The following is a 14432-nucleotide window of genomic DNA, read 5'->3' as shown; positions in this document are numbered from 1 at the left end:
GGAGGGCTGTGTGCACACATGCTTTATGTTGGGGTAATTAGAGGGATCTGAACATCTGAGACCCCTTTCTTATGCCTCCCTTGATCTTCAGAAGGAGAGAGACATTTCAGACTGATGGCTCCTGTGGGAGGGACCTTTGTGGTTGCTATTCTGAGCAATTTTCTTGACCTGCTGGACTGAGGTCTACAAGGGGGCATCCCAGGTTCTACATTTTAAGGGAGATTCCTGGATAGGGCCCACAGACAAGCTGACCCTACTCCATGGTGGGCACCAGGCTCCAATCCTGGACATTCAGAGGGAGTACTCCCAATGCCTCACATGGGCCAACACAGTGATGGACTGATATAGCTAATCCCAGCCAGCATTGAGCCATTGCATGTAGGAAAAGACTGGGCCCAAGGGTGCCTTACCAGGCTCTCCTTTCTCTGTCTCTAGATCCCTGCCACCGCAGCAGTAACAGAGGAGGGGCTCTGCAGCTGCTCTGCAGTCAAGAGATGTGGCTGAGCAGGAAGCTTCTCTGGCTCTTTGATACTGTGCTTCAATATACACTGCTTCCTGAGAGCTCTCCTGCTTCGGGAGGCTGCTAGAAAGCCTGTCCCTGTCTGAGCACTGGAGAGCAGCCTGGGTCTCCACAGAACAAGTACAGATCCCTCTGGATCCCTAGTTTTGAACCTGTGATCTTCACTCCTAACCCTGTTATTTCTTAGTTGTCACCCAAATTCAGCTGGTTCCTGGGTCCAGTGGTCCCTCCCGCAAGGCTGGAGGGGTCTTTAGACATGGGTGGGCTTGTGCCTGCCCACCTCCCAGGACTTCCAATAAGTCCTCACTCCAGAGACTGGCCAGTCTGCTCTGGCTGCCCTGCTGGCTAGAGCTGTCCCCCAGGCTGTTTTGGGGAAGGGCCCTGCTGGCCTGCCTATCCTCTGGAGAGGAGTGACTGACCCCATCACCACCATCCCTGGGTCTCCCCTGGCTGGCTAGCTACTACTGCTTTGGAGCCTGCTGCTGCTGTCGAGGATCACCCCTGCAGGACATTGTGGAGGGGGTTCTTGAACTGAGGGACTTTTAACATCTTCTCTCCTGGGGTGGTGGTAACTCCTGTTCTTGTTGTTTGAAGCAAGGGGGAGAGGCATGGAGCCCTCCCCTTCAGCCAGCTGCATTCCCCCCCCATTACTGCCAGACCTGCTCTTTGCCCCTTGACGTGGCTGTTCACTTCCCCCCTTTAATCACCTGGGACTGTTTGCAGCAGCAAGCAAAAAGACTGAGATACACAAGCGCACGTGGGCACATCTGCCCCCCCGCCCTCCCTCCGGACTTGCCTTCCCTTCCCCAGCTATGTTTGGCTTGGGGACAAAAAAAGAAGGAAGGGGAAAAAAAACAGGCACAGATCTCCATGCAGGCACCTAATCAGTGGGGAGGTGCATGAGACAAGGTCTGGTTTTCCTTCTGCCATGCTGAACTCAGCAAAGCGATTCCTAGCAACTGAGGAGAAATGGAACCCTCTTTACTGATAGACACTCCCTGACAGTCTGGAGATTTTAAGCCTTTTCCCCCCTAAATCTTGTGGTTCCTCAGAGATGGAGCCACGCCTCCCTGCCTCTGTGGACAGGTTTGGTCTGTCCGAACAGAGCAGAATACCTCAGTGTCAAAGATCTGTGGGCCTCGTTATGCCAAGAAAGCAAATGGTCAGCTATGACGTGGAGAAACTTTCCTAATCAGGCCCATTTTGAATTACAAGGTGTCATAAATATAAAGGGAAGGGTAACCACCTTTCTGTATACAGTGCTATAAAATCCCTCCTGGCCAGAGGCAACCTCTTGTTACCTGTAAAGGGTTAAGAAGCTCAGCTAACCTGGCTGGCACCTGACCCAAAGGACCAATAACGGGACAAGATACTTTCAAATCTTGGGGATAGGGGCAAGGCTTTTGTTTGTCCTCTTTGTTTACATGGTTGTTCTCTCTTGGGACTCAGAGAGGCCAGATAGAAATCCATCTTCTCCAACCCATCCTAATCCAAGTCTCCAATATTGCAACCAGTATATGTAAGCCAGGCAAGGCGGATTAGTTTATTTTGTTTTATGTGAATTTTCCCTGTGTTAAGAGGGGGGTTTATTCCTGTTTTCTGTAACTTTAAGGTTTTGCCCAGAGGGGGATCCTCTGTTTTGAATCTGAATACCCTGTATTTTCCATCCTGATTTTACAGGGATGATTTTTCCTTTCTCTTTTTTAAAAAAAATCCTCCTTATAAGAACCTGACTGATTTTTTTCATTGTTCCGAGATCCAGGGGTTTGGGTCTTTGATGATTTTGTAACCAATTGGTTAGGATATTATTCTCAAGCCTCCCCAGGAAAGGGGGTGTGTAGGGCTTGGGGGGGATATTTTGGGGGAAGACGTCTCCAAGTTCTCTTTCCCTGTTCTTTGTTTAAAACGCGCGGTGGTGGCAGCATACTGTTCAAGGACAAGGCAAAGTTTGTACCTTGGGGAAGTTTTTAACCTAAGCTGATAAGAATAAGCTTAGGGGGTCTTTCATGCTGGTCCCCACATCTGTACCCTAGAGTTCAGAGTTGGGAAGGAACCCTGACACGAGGCTATTAATTTAACAAGTTTGCAGAAGTGACTTGTGTTTAAGAGAACTAGAATTCAGTACACTTCCATGAAACAAGGATTAGAAAACCATCTAGCCTGGACTAGAAAAGCCCTCAGCAAAAGGGAAAGTCATAAGAAAAATAAAAGGGTTTGTGTATTCATAACACGAGATTATGCATGACTGAAGAGTTGGGATCACTTATATTAAGGGTGACAGAACACAGATGATGTGGGGCAAGGAATTTCAGCTTCTGATTATGTTGAAGTTCAACATCTCTTCTCCTGCTTCATCTTAACTGTTGAGATCAGCATGGATGCACTTGCTGGCAGTCCTCAGATTTGAATGCTGGGAGGCTGGTGGGCAAATAGGGTTTTCACTTGGAACGGGGACCCCTTCACCTTGAATTTGTTTCTACTGTAGCTGCAACACAGCTCAGGCTTGTGGACTCCCCAAAAGCAGACACTCCTACTTTCCTATAACATTCAAATGGTCATTGAAGGAGTTAAAAGATGCTTTTGTTCATGAGAACTATAGGAGCTGAATGAAGACCACCAAGTAGTGGTGGGATGATACCTTTCAGTCAGTCAGGTCCAATCTAGTTTGTATGGAAGTCAGTGGAAAAATTTCTGCTGACTTCAGTGGGAGTTGGATCATACTCTTATCAAGGTCTTTAGAGTCAAACCAGTGGGCTGGAGATGAAAAGCTCCTTATTCTATTATCAATCCCCTGAGTTAACAAGACTCCTAACTTTTATAAAACTTTTATTCACATCATCTGGAAGTAGAAGTTACCTCTTCTGTAGGTAAAGAGGGAAATTTAAGGGAGCATTTTTTAATTAGTGTAGTAATTTAAATGAGGGCTGTCAAGCAATTAAAAAATAATTGCACTGTTATAGAATAATAGAAAACATTCAAAAAATTTAAATTGTATTCTATATTTCAAATATATTGATTTACATTACCACCCAGAATACAAAGTGTACAGTGCTCACTTTATATTTTTATTACAAATATTTGCACAGTAAAAACAATAAATAGTATGTTTCAATTCACCTACAACAAATAATATGCCATCTCTTTATCATGAAAGTTGAACTTACAAATGTAGAATTATGTGTATTAAAAAAAACCTGCATTCAAAAATAGAACAATGTAAAACTTCAGAGCCTACAAGTCCATTCAGTCCTACTTCTTGTTCAGCCAATCACTCAGACAAACAAGTTTGTTTATATTTGTAGGGGGTAATGCTGCCCACTTCCTGTTTACAATGTCACCTGAAAGTGATAACATGTTTGCATGGCACTGTTGTAGCTAGCATCGCAAGATATTTATGTGCCAGATTTACTAAAGATTCAGATGTCCGTTCATGCTTCAACCACCATTCCAGAGGACATGCATCCATGCTGATGACAGGTTCTGCTCAATAATGATCCAAAGCAGTGTGGACCAACACAAATTTATTTTCATCAGTCAGATGCCACCAGCAGCCGCTTGATTATTTTATTTATTTAGGGTGGTGGTTCAGTTCTGTAGTTTCTGCATCAGAGTGTTGCTCTTTTAAGGCTTCTGAAAGCATATGCCAGTCCCCATCCTAATCAGATTTTGGAAGGCACTTCAGATTCATAAACCTTGGGTTTAGTGCTGTAGCTATCTTAAGAAATCTCACATTGGTACCCTCTTGTATTTTGTCAAATCTGCAGTGAAAGTGCTCTTAAAACAAACATGTGCTGGGTCATCATCTGAGACTGCTATACCATGAAATATATGGCAGAATGTGGGTAAAACACAGAGCAGGAGACATACAATGCTCCCCCAAGGAGTTCAGTCACAAATTTAATTAACGCTTTATTTTTTAACAAGCATCATCAGCATGGAAGCATGTCCTCTGGAATGGTGGCCAAAACAGAAAGGGGCATACTAAAATGTTTAGCATATCTGGCACATAAATACCTTGCAATGCCAGCTACAAAAGTGCCATGCGAATGCCTGTTCTCACTTTCAGGTGCCATAAATAAGAAGTGGGCAGCGTTATGTTCTGTTAATGTAAACAAACTTGTTTGTCTTAGCGATTGGCTGAACAAGATGTAGGACTGAGTGAACTTGTAGGCTCTAAAGTTTTACATTGTTTTTCTTGACTATTGTTATGTAACCAAAAAAATCCACGTTTGTAAGTTGCACTTTCATGATAAAGAGATTGCACTACAGTACTCATATGAGGTGAATTGAAAAATACTATTTCTTTTATCATTTGTACAGTGCAACTATTTGTAATCAAAAATAGTGAGCACTGTACATTTTGTATTCTGTTCATTGAAATAAATATATTTGAAAATGTAGAAAAATGTTCCAAAATATTTAATAAATTTCAATTGTTAATTGCACTGTTAAACAATAGATTACAAGCACAATTAATCGTGAGTTATTTTTGAGTTAATCACATTAGTTAACTGCAATTAATTGACAGCCCTTATTTAAATCAACTCCTTTAGAAACAGTTATGTTCCATCTCTAAGTTTTTGTGATGTCACTGAAATAACATTGTAATCCCATTAGTTTAATGTAATAATTAGAAGCAGAATGTTGGTCTATTAAGCATTATCTTGATTTAAACCACCATCTCTAAATGCATTGGTACTACTACCATTAATGTTTATATCAGCCCTGCTAATGCAATCATTGCTTGCAACTGAGCAGTTTTTTCTCTAGGCCAATAGCTTTCAAACTGGGGTATGCAAGCTCTCGTCAGGGGTATGCAAGGAAAAATCCTGTAATGACAGACAACACATTTTATTTAGTAAGACTTGGCAATCTAATCATAGATAGGGGTATGTGGTAGACTACATTTGGAAAGAGGTATGCAGCCTAAAGTTTGAAAACCACTGCTCTAGGCTAAAATTTACCATATGGGGTTTCAGATTAGGTTGAAATCTAAATACTAATGGGCTTATCCTTCTGTGATGAAAAGGAATCGAAGTTCTATCGTTTCGAAGATCTATCTGTCCATCTAGAAAACAAGAATTTTAAAAAATCCTTTCCATGCAGGCTTATGCTGGCTTTTTTGAAAACATCCCCACACAGGCCTTTAAGTGTAGATTTCCTATAACAGTGTGTGTGTGTGAGACTATCTATATATGTGGAATGTATATAAACATTTTGAAATGTATAGCATGTCAGATACCAGTTACTCTCCAGAACTATAAGCTCCATGGGGCAGAAGTATTTTTCTGCATTATGCCTAGCATATACAAGCTACTAATTTAAATTAATTTACATGTTTGTAATACGTTCCCAAGCCCTTAACACCTAAAACAAGCAAGTACAGATCTGGATAGCAAACAACTTAAACCTATTTCCTCAGTTTTACACACCTTTTTTGAACACAGTATGTTCAAAATGTGTCCCCCTTAATGTTTTGTTTTCTTTACTTTGTGGGACAGATTTTCATGTGTGCTTATGCATGAACAAAGTTATACATTTATGTCTGTAAATGCCATGACTGCATATCCAAATGAGCTATCCCTAGGCAGATAGCGAAGTGTCAATGAGTAGGTTCATCAGCAAGGAAAGGTAAATATGAAGTTCCTAAGTCAAATCACTTCAAATTTCTTTCTTCAGGTGTCATTTTATCACCAATTGAAAGATCCTAAAACAGAACAAAGCAACTCAGCCATCCACCTCTCCTGGATATTGTCTCAGTCCTCACCTCTCCTTATAGTGAGCTTAGGATATTCATTGGTCCCCCACAGGCTGATTGACTCAGACAGGATTCTCTGATCACATGACCTGTGGCTTCTCACTCCCTCCTGGGGAAACTTTCCCAGAATGCCTGCTCTCATAGAGCCCGAGAGTTGTAACAAGCACCCACTATCTGTATCCCAAGGCCCTGTACTCTTGTACAATGGCTGTCTGTGTATAGAATCATAGAATATCAGGGTTGGAAGGGACCTCAGGAGATCATCTAGTCCAACTCCCTGCTCAAAGCAGGACCAATCCCCAACTAAATAATCGCAGCCAGGGCTTTGTCAAGCCTGACCTTAAAAACCTCAAAGGAAGGAGATTCCAGCACCTCCCTAGGTAACGCATTCCAGTGATTCACCACCGTCCTAGTGAAATAGTTTTTTCTAATATCCAAGCTAAACCTCCCCCACTGCAACTTGAGACCATTACTCCTTGTTCTGTCAGGTGTAGGTAACTTGTGTGTATCAGTGTTACCAAATCTCATTTTATCATAAGACTTCATATTTGGTGTTTCTATTAAAGCCCCAGCTTTTGGAGTCATGTTACTAGGTGAGAATGTCATCTCTTTTTTTTTTTTTTTTTTTAAAGTGTCCATTTCTGGTCCTTATAGCTTAAAAAAGAGAGCTTGAAAATGTAGAACCTCCAAAGACTCAAACTAAGTCAAAATAAAAATCCAACATTTATATGTTAATCTTATGATTTTTAAGCTAGATTCATGATTTTTCAACGGTTGTGTTTAGCAATACTGTATTTGTGCGCATACACTAGCCATAGGTGTGAATCATAAGAAAGAGGTCTTTCCTAGAGGAACACCAGAGGAGTCCTCCCTGTAATCTCACACATGCAACTGAACTTTTTTTAATCATGTGCCAATACCTGGAATTATTTTGTCATGTGCTTAGGAGTTAGAGGGGGAAGAGTAAAGTAAAGATTAATTTTAGGCCAGCAGAGGGAGCTCCAAAGTGGGAATTCTTTTGTACGTTTCACTGTTGAAATTCCTGCTTGAGATGTTCTCTGGGAGAATGCTATTTTATTAATATTTGAACCCTTCAGTGGCTTTCATTCCCTTCTCTCAGTATTCCGACTCTTTGAACGCAAAATCTAGTGGCTGTGGTAGGTGCAGAAAGGTATTTAGGAAGCTGGTGGGGTCAGTCTGGGGTGGGAAGCAGGCACAGCTAGGTCTCCTAGCCTAGAGAGAAAGGGGTATGTTTGGGGGAGAGGAGGTGTGGCAGACAGGAACTGAACCAAACAGCCTTGCACTGACATAGTCACAAGGACCCTCTGCTAGTCGAACAATTTAAGGCTGCCTGGCAGAAGCTTCAGATTGTGTTAGGGCTACAGATGGCTCTGGTAATCAGGTAACTGAATCTGGCTTTTTGACATGTTCCCCCCCCCCGCCCCCTTCTCCTTTTGATTTTCAGAGGGGGTGAACACCCAACAGCTCCCACTGAAGTCACTGGGACCAACTGCATGTCTAACGCTTTTAAAAATCAAGCCGCTACTTTAAGTGCCTAAATATGGATTTAAGAGCCTAACTTCAGGCTCTTATTTTTTTTAATCTCTGCCATTGCATTCTAAATAATATCTGATAAAACTAGGGCTATCAAGTAATTTAAAAAAATTGTGCAATTACAAAGATTAATAGAATACCATTTATTTAAATATTGGATGTTTTCTACATTTTCAAATATATTGATTTCAATTACAACACAATACAAAGTGTACAGTGCTCACTTTAGATTTTTTGATTATGTGTATTTGCATTGTAAAAAGGACTTTTTTTTTTTTTTTTTTTTTACAATTCACCCTAATACGAGTACTGTAGTGGTGTAATCTCTTTATCATGAAAGTTGAACTTATAAATTTAGAATTATGTACAAAAAAACTGCATTCAAAAATAAAAGTTAAAATTTTAGAGCCTGCATGTCCACTCAGTCGTACTTCTTGTTCAGCCAATCGCTAAGACAAACAAGTTTGTTTCTATCTACAGGAGATAATGCTGCCCTCTTTTATTTACATCACCAGAAAGTGAACAGGCATTTGCATGGCACGTTTGTAACCAACATCGCCAGGTATTTATGTGCCTGATATGCTAAACATTTGTATACCCCTTCATGCTTAGGCCATCATTCCAGAGGACATGCTTCCATGCAAATGACACTCAGGGCTGGCCTTACCATGCGGCGAACTGAGGTGGCCGCCTCAGGTGCCAGACTGGGGTGGGGTGGGGGGGCACCACTAGGACCCAGAGTGTAGAAAATTGTGTCTGCTGCTGGTGCATATGTATTCTCTCTGCTGTAGATGCATAGAGATGGTGGAGTGCTGTGCTGGAGGAAGGAGGACACAAGAGACATAACAGGCAGGCAGGAGAAAAGGTGAGTGGGAATAATAGAAAGTATCAGGAGCTGCAAGGAGAGGGAGGAGGAGAAGGAGCCTCTTATGTACCTCTCTAGCACCCCCAGGAGCCTGGACTGATTAACACCAGCTTTTCAGGGAGCTTCCTGTTTCCTGCTGCTTCCCTGAACCCACTTGAGGAGAACAGGCAGTCAACTGAAGTAGTAGGAGCCAGTTAGGCCCTTAAGACGCTGATATCTTCCCTCACTCAGGCCCTGCTACCAGCCTGCTTATTTGTCCCCTTCAATTGAGTGTTGAGAGCCACTATAGCTGGCACAGAACAGCAGTCATGAGTGAAAGAAGAAAACGCCCCTCTGGGGCAGCATTCAGAAAAAAAAAAAAAAAGAAAACAAAGCAAGCTTTTCTATCTAAGCAGGAAGGAGCTCTCCTGAGATACATAGACACATGTTCACGGTGAGCCTTCCGGCCCCAGTGAGGATGTGAGTGGTGAGGAGATGCCTGATCTTCCAGTCAGTCAGAGTGCAGGTGACCTGGCAGCTACTGCAGCATCCTTATCTCCATCTCAAATGGATGAAACCATGCATATTCCTGAAGAAAAGTGTAGATCAGAGAAGAGTGTGGTGGAGGCGCAAGAAACAGCTGCTGCTGAGTTTAGTTCCTTAAGTCTAGATGATCCAGGACTGTGGACCCACTTGAGCAGTATCCTGAGGGACTTCCTTGTACTGCATGGGCCACAGCAAGTGAAAAACTTCATGTTCCCCAAAGACAATGAAAACAGAAGTTCCATCCAACACATTACTGGTGTGAAATCCCCAATGGTGACAAAGTGGAGAGGCCATGTTTTATGTACTCAAAACCCCAAAATGCTGCATACTGTTTTTGTTGCAAACTCTTCCAGTCTAATGTTCCAGCCACATTGGGTTCTACAGGAACAAAGGACTGGAAAAATCTGGCTAGAAATCTGGCATGCCATGAGAAGGCAGCAAATCACCAGAGAGCATTCCATAGGTGGAAAGAGCTTGAGATGAGACTAAGGTTAAAGGCCACCATAGATCAGCATCAAGAGAAGAGTGCATCAGACTCTCTTTACTGGCAAAATGTTCTGAAAAGGCTCATTGCCATTGTGAGAATGCTTGCTACTCAAAACCTAGCATTGCGTGGCACTTCAGATCAGCTGTATGTGCCAAACAATGGAAACTTCCTTAAAATTGATGGCTGAGTTTGATGCTGTACTCCAGGAGCATCTAAGTCACCACCCAAGAAATGTACACACACCACTACCTTGGAAAAACCATTCAAAATGAGATCATACAGTTACTGGCAACAAAAGTCAAACAGAAGATTGTGGCTGAAATGAAGTCAGCAAGATATTACTCTGTTGTTCTGGACTGCACACCTGACATCAGCCATACGGAACAAATTATTTTAACGGTGCGTGTTGTAACAGAACCTAGTGAAAATGTCCTGCAATGGTGACTGTCAGGGCATTTTCTAGAATTTATTGACATTTGATACTACAGGAGCTGATATGGCAAATGTTTTTCTTAAAAAGCTGGAAGATATGGGAATTCAAATAGCTGACCTGAGAGGTCAGGACTACAATAATGGTGCCAACATGAGAGGAAAGAACAGAGGAGTGCAGAGACGGATCCAAGAGTTAAACCCTTGAGCTTTTTTTTGTCCCATGCAGTTCTCATTCATTGAACTTGGTGGTCAGTGATGCAGCATCACCTTCTAGTGAGGTTGCTGAATTTTTTAAATGTAATTCAAAGCATCTATGTATTTTTCTCTGATTCAACTCATTGATGGCAAATTTTGAAGCAATGTCTGGGAACATTCTCTCTGACACTGAAACCACTGAGTGCCACACGATGGGAAAGTTGAGTGGAAGCGATTAAAGCCTATCAAACACCAAACTGGGAAGATAGACGATGCCATAGTTGCCATTATGGAGGATAATGTTATGACAGGAACTGTTCGTGGGAGAACAGTGGCAGAGGGAAATGGAATCAACAGAAACATACATAACTTCAAATTTCTGTGTGGCTTAGTGTTGTGGCATGACATACTGTTGGAAATGTTGTAAGCAAGAGACTCCAAGGTGTTGACCTTGATCTATCTGGAGCAATGGAACAACTGGACAAAACGTCATACCTACAGTCTTACCGGTCAGATGAGGGATTTCAAAATGTTCTGAAGAGTGCACAGAAGTTGGCAGAGGAACTTCACAGTGAAGCTATTTTCCCACCCATTCAAGAATACAAGAGTCACCGAAAAAGAAGACACTTTGATTACGAGGCATGGGATAATCCCATAAGAGACCCCAAACAACAATTCAAAGTTGAATGCTTTAACCAGGTGCTAGATGGTGCAATACAGTCAGTTGAACATTTCATGCAGCTCAAGGAACACAGCAGTATATTTGGGATGTTGTATGATATTCCAAAACTCCTCACTATACCTGAAGAAGACCTACATCAGCAATGCAGGGCACTAGAGACAGTGACACATGACATGCATGATATTGATGCGAGTGATTTAGGTGATGAACTGAAAGCCCTTTCAACATACATTTCAGCAGGATCAACTCCAAAGGCTGTTCTGGAATATATGTGCACAAATAAGATCACCACCCTCTTTCCAAATGTTTTTGTTGCTCTGTGCATACTTCTAACACTTCCTGAAACAGGTGCCAGTGGAGAACACAGCTTCTCCAAGCTGAAGTTAATAAAAACACATCTACGCTCCACAATGACACAGGATAGGCTGGTCGGCCTTGCAACCATCTCAATAGAGCACGAGCTGGCCCAGACTGTGGACCTTCAGCAGGAAGCAGTTCAAATCTTTGCAACCAAGAAGGCATGGAAAGCACCACTTTGTTTATCCGAACAGATAAAAATGCCAGTGTTTACTAAGCAGACAAGAAAATTACATTTGCTGTTCAGGCGTTTGAAAGTTAAGTGTTACTTAAAATGTTTGAACAAGGCATTTTAAGTTGTTAGTTCTCCTTTATTGGGGTAGGTAGCAGAGCAGTACCATGAGAGGAGCAGAACAGGAAGATAGCAGAACTGAGACCTTTCAAAGTTTTGGCCCAAGCAAGGGGGCATGGGGGCATCATTTGAGCTCCCCCGCCTCAGGTGCCAAAATGTTGTGGGCCGGCCCTGATGACACTCGTTAAAATAATGCATTAATTTAAATTTGTGACTGAACTCCTTGGGGGACAATTGTATGTTCCCTGCTCTGTTTTACTCTCAATCTGCCATATATTTTATTTTATAGCAGTCTTGGATGATAATGCAGCACATCTTGTTCATTTCAATTTCACTGCATATTTGACAAAACGCAAAGAAGGTACCAAAGTGAGATTTCTAAAGATAACTACAGCACTCAGCCCAAGGTTTAAGAATCTGAAGTACCTTCCAAAATGTGAGAGGGATGAGGTGTGGAGCATGCTTTCAGAAGCCTTAAAAGGGCAACGCTTTGATGCGGACACTACAGAACCTGAACCACCAAAATAGAAAATCAACCTTCTGCTGGCAGCCTGACCTCAGATAATGAAAATGAACATGCGTCAGTCTGCGCTGCTTTGAATTGTTATCGAGCAGAACTGGTCATCAGCATAGATGCATGCCCCCTGGAATGGTTGAAACATGAAGGGATATATGAATCTTTAGTGCATCATGCGATGCCAGCTACAACAGTGCCATGAGAACACCTGTTCTCACTTTCAGGTGACATTGCAAACAAGAAGTGGGTAGCATTATCTCCTGCAAATGTGAACAAACTTGTTTGTTTGAGCAATTGGCTGAACAAGAAGTAGGACTGAGTGGATATGCAGGCTCTGAAGTTTTACATAGCTGCACTCAAACAAAACAATGTCAGAAATCTACATTTGTAAATTTCACTTTCATGACAGATTGTACTACACTAGTTGTATGAGGTGAACTGAAAAAATAAGATTTTATTTTTACAGTGCAAATATTTGTAATATATACTTTGATTTCAGTTACAACACAGAATACAATATATAAGAATGTAGAAAACCATCCAAAATTAAATTTCAGTTGGTATTCAGTTGGTTTAACACTGAGATTAAAACTGCAATTTTTTTGAGTTAATCGCATGAGTTAACTGTGATAATCAACAGCCCTAGATAAAACATGAATTCTAGCAACTGCAATAAATGTTTAGTTAATTCACGTTCATTTACATGTCCTGGGTATTTTTAAATCACTTCATTTGGGGCATCATGATTAGTGGCTGTTTTTCTAAAGTAGGTACCCCCCCATTCTGTGGGAAAGACTGAGTTACCTTCATGGAAAAGGCTAACTCCTCAAATGGAGTCGTCTTCTGACACTGTGCCAAGCAGAGAGCTGTGAAGTCAGATCAAGTTATAATTTTATCAGCACTTTAAAACCACAGCAGAATTTCCCCTTCAAGTATTTTCCAGAGAGGCAGAGTTGTAATCACCAACCCTTCACATGGATTCTCCCTCATTTTAATGTTATGTCTTGCCTGGGTGAAGGAGTTCTTTATTAAATAAACTTAATTTTCGGGAAAAAACCTCAAATATTCCCCTCCCCAATGTGAATTTACTGTCAATTTAGAGGTGAAAAGTGTAGTAAACTTGTTTCCTGCATTAAACATTTCTTTCCTCTGCCTTCCTTTTAACATCATTCTGTGTCATAGTTTAACACTGCACCTAATTTTCCTCCCACTTACTGAGAGTTACTCTGGTTTTGTACAAGTGTATTACTAACCCCCAGCAGTGTGTTTATATTAAAAAAAAAAAAAAGTGATAATTCCCCCAAAACACAAGACTGGCTTAAATATCCTGAGACTTTAAAAAATAAAAATTTTTTAGATGTTTTGTCTGTCCTGGCTTTTGACCTCCCCCTGCCCATCTGTTTGATACTGAGGGTTGAAAATGCAACCTTAAATGCAAAGAGTGTGAACACAAACTATAGGCCCTGGATGCCCAGAGCACAACATCCCTAACTGTTGCCCTCCTACTCCCAACATTGGCCAGAGCTCTCTGGCTACCTTATCCTAGCAGGTTACTGCAGTCTACTGCTTCCCCCCCCTCTCCACCCTCTGAGCAAGCTGAAGCAACCCACCACTCCCACAAGGCAGGCTGCAGCAACCTCTCAACTTTGCCCACCCAAAACACTGCGTGCTGGCAGGATTCCACAGCCTCCCAGCAGGCTCCTGCAGTTGCCCCTGTGTCTAGGCTGCATCGGCGGAAAAGGAAGTGTGGGCCAGTGGTCAAAGTGCTTTCCTGGGACTCAGGGGAGTTGGGTTCTATTCTCTGCTGTACTATAGACGTCCTGTGTGACCTTAATCCACGTGTGCTTCAGTTCCCTATCTGTAAGAAGATTGAAGTGCTCAAATATCAGTCACAGGGCCATACAACTACCAAAGAGGGAGGAGGCTTCTCCTGGAGTTCTCCCTTGCTGCACTGGGGTGGTGGGAGGGGGATGGGGGGGGAGGCTGCTGCTCCCTAAATTGAGGCAGGGGGTGTGGAGTAGCTTTGCCCTACTCATTCCAAGAAGCACAGCAGTCTCTAATGACCAAAAAGGGAAACTGCAGGTGGCTCAGGCAAAATTCCTAAATTGTCTGTGTTTCAACATGAGATTACAAGAGCCCCTGGCCCCAAATTACAGTGCAGTATACTCACATTTATCTGAAAGGCTTTACCTAGTATCCAAGCCTCTGCATTATCTGAATCTCTTCCTTGTCCTCCACCATGGAGAGC

Source organism: Chelonia mydas, chromosome 3, assembly GCF_015237465.2.
Source record: "Chelonia mydas isolate rCheMyd1 chromosome 3, rCheMyd1.pri.v2, whole genome shotgun sequence".
NCBI classification, from domain to species: Eukaryota; Metazoa; Chordata; order Testudines; family Cheloniidae; genus Chelonia; species Chelonia mydas.
The sequence above is the reverse complement of the archived record's forward strand: the minus strand, read 5'-3'. Positions refer to the sequence as shown.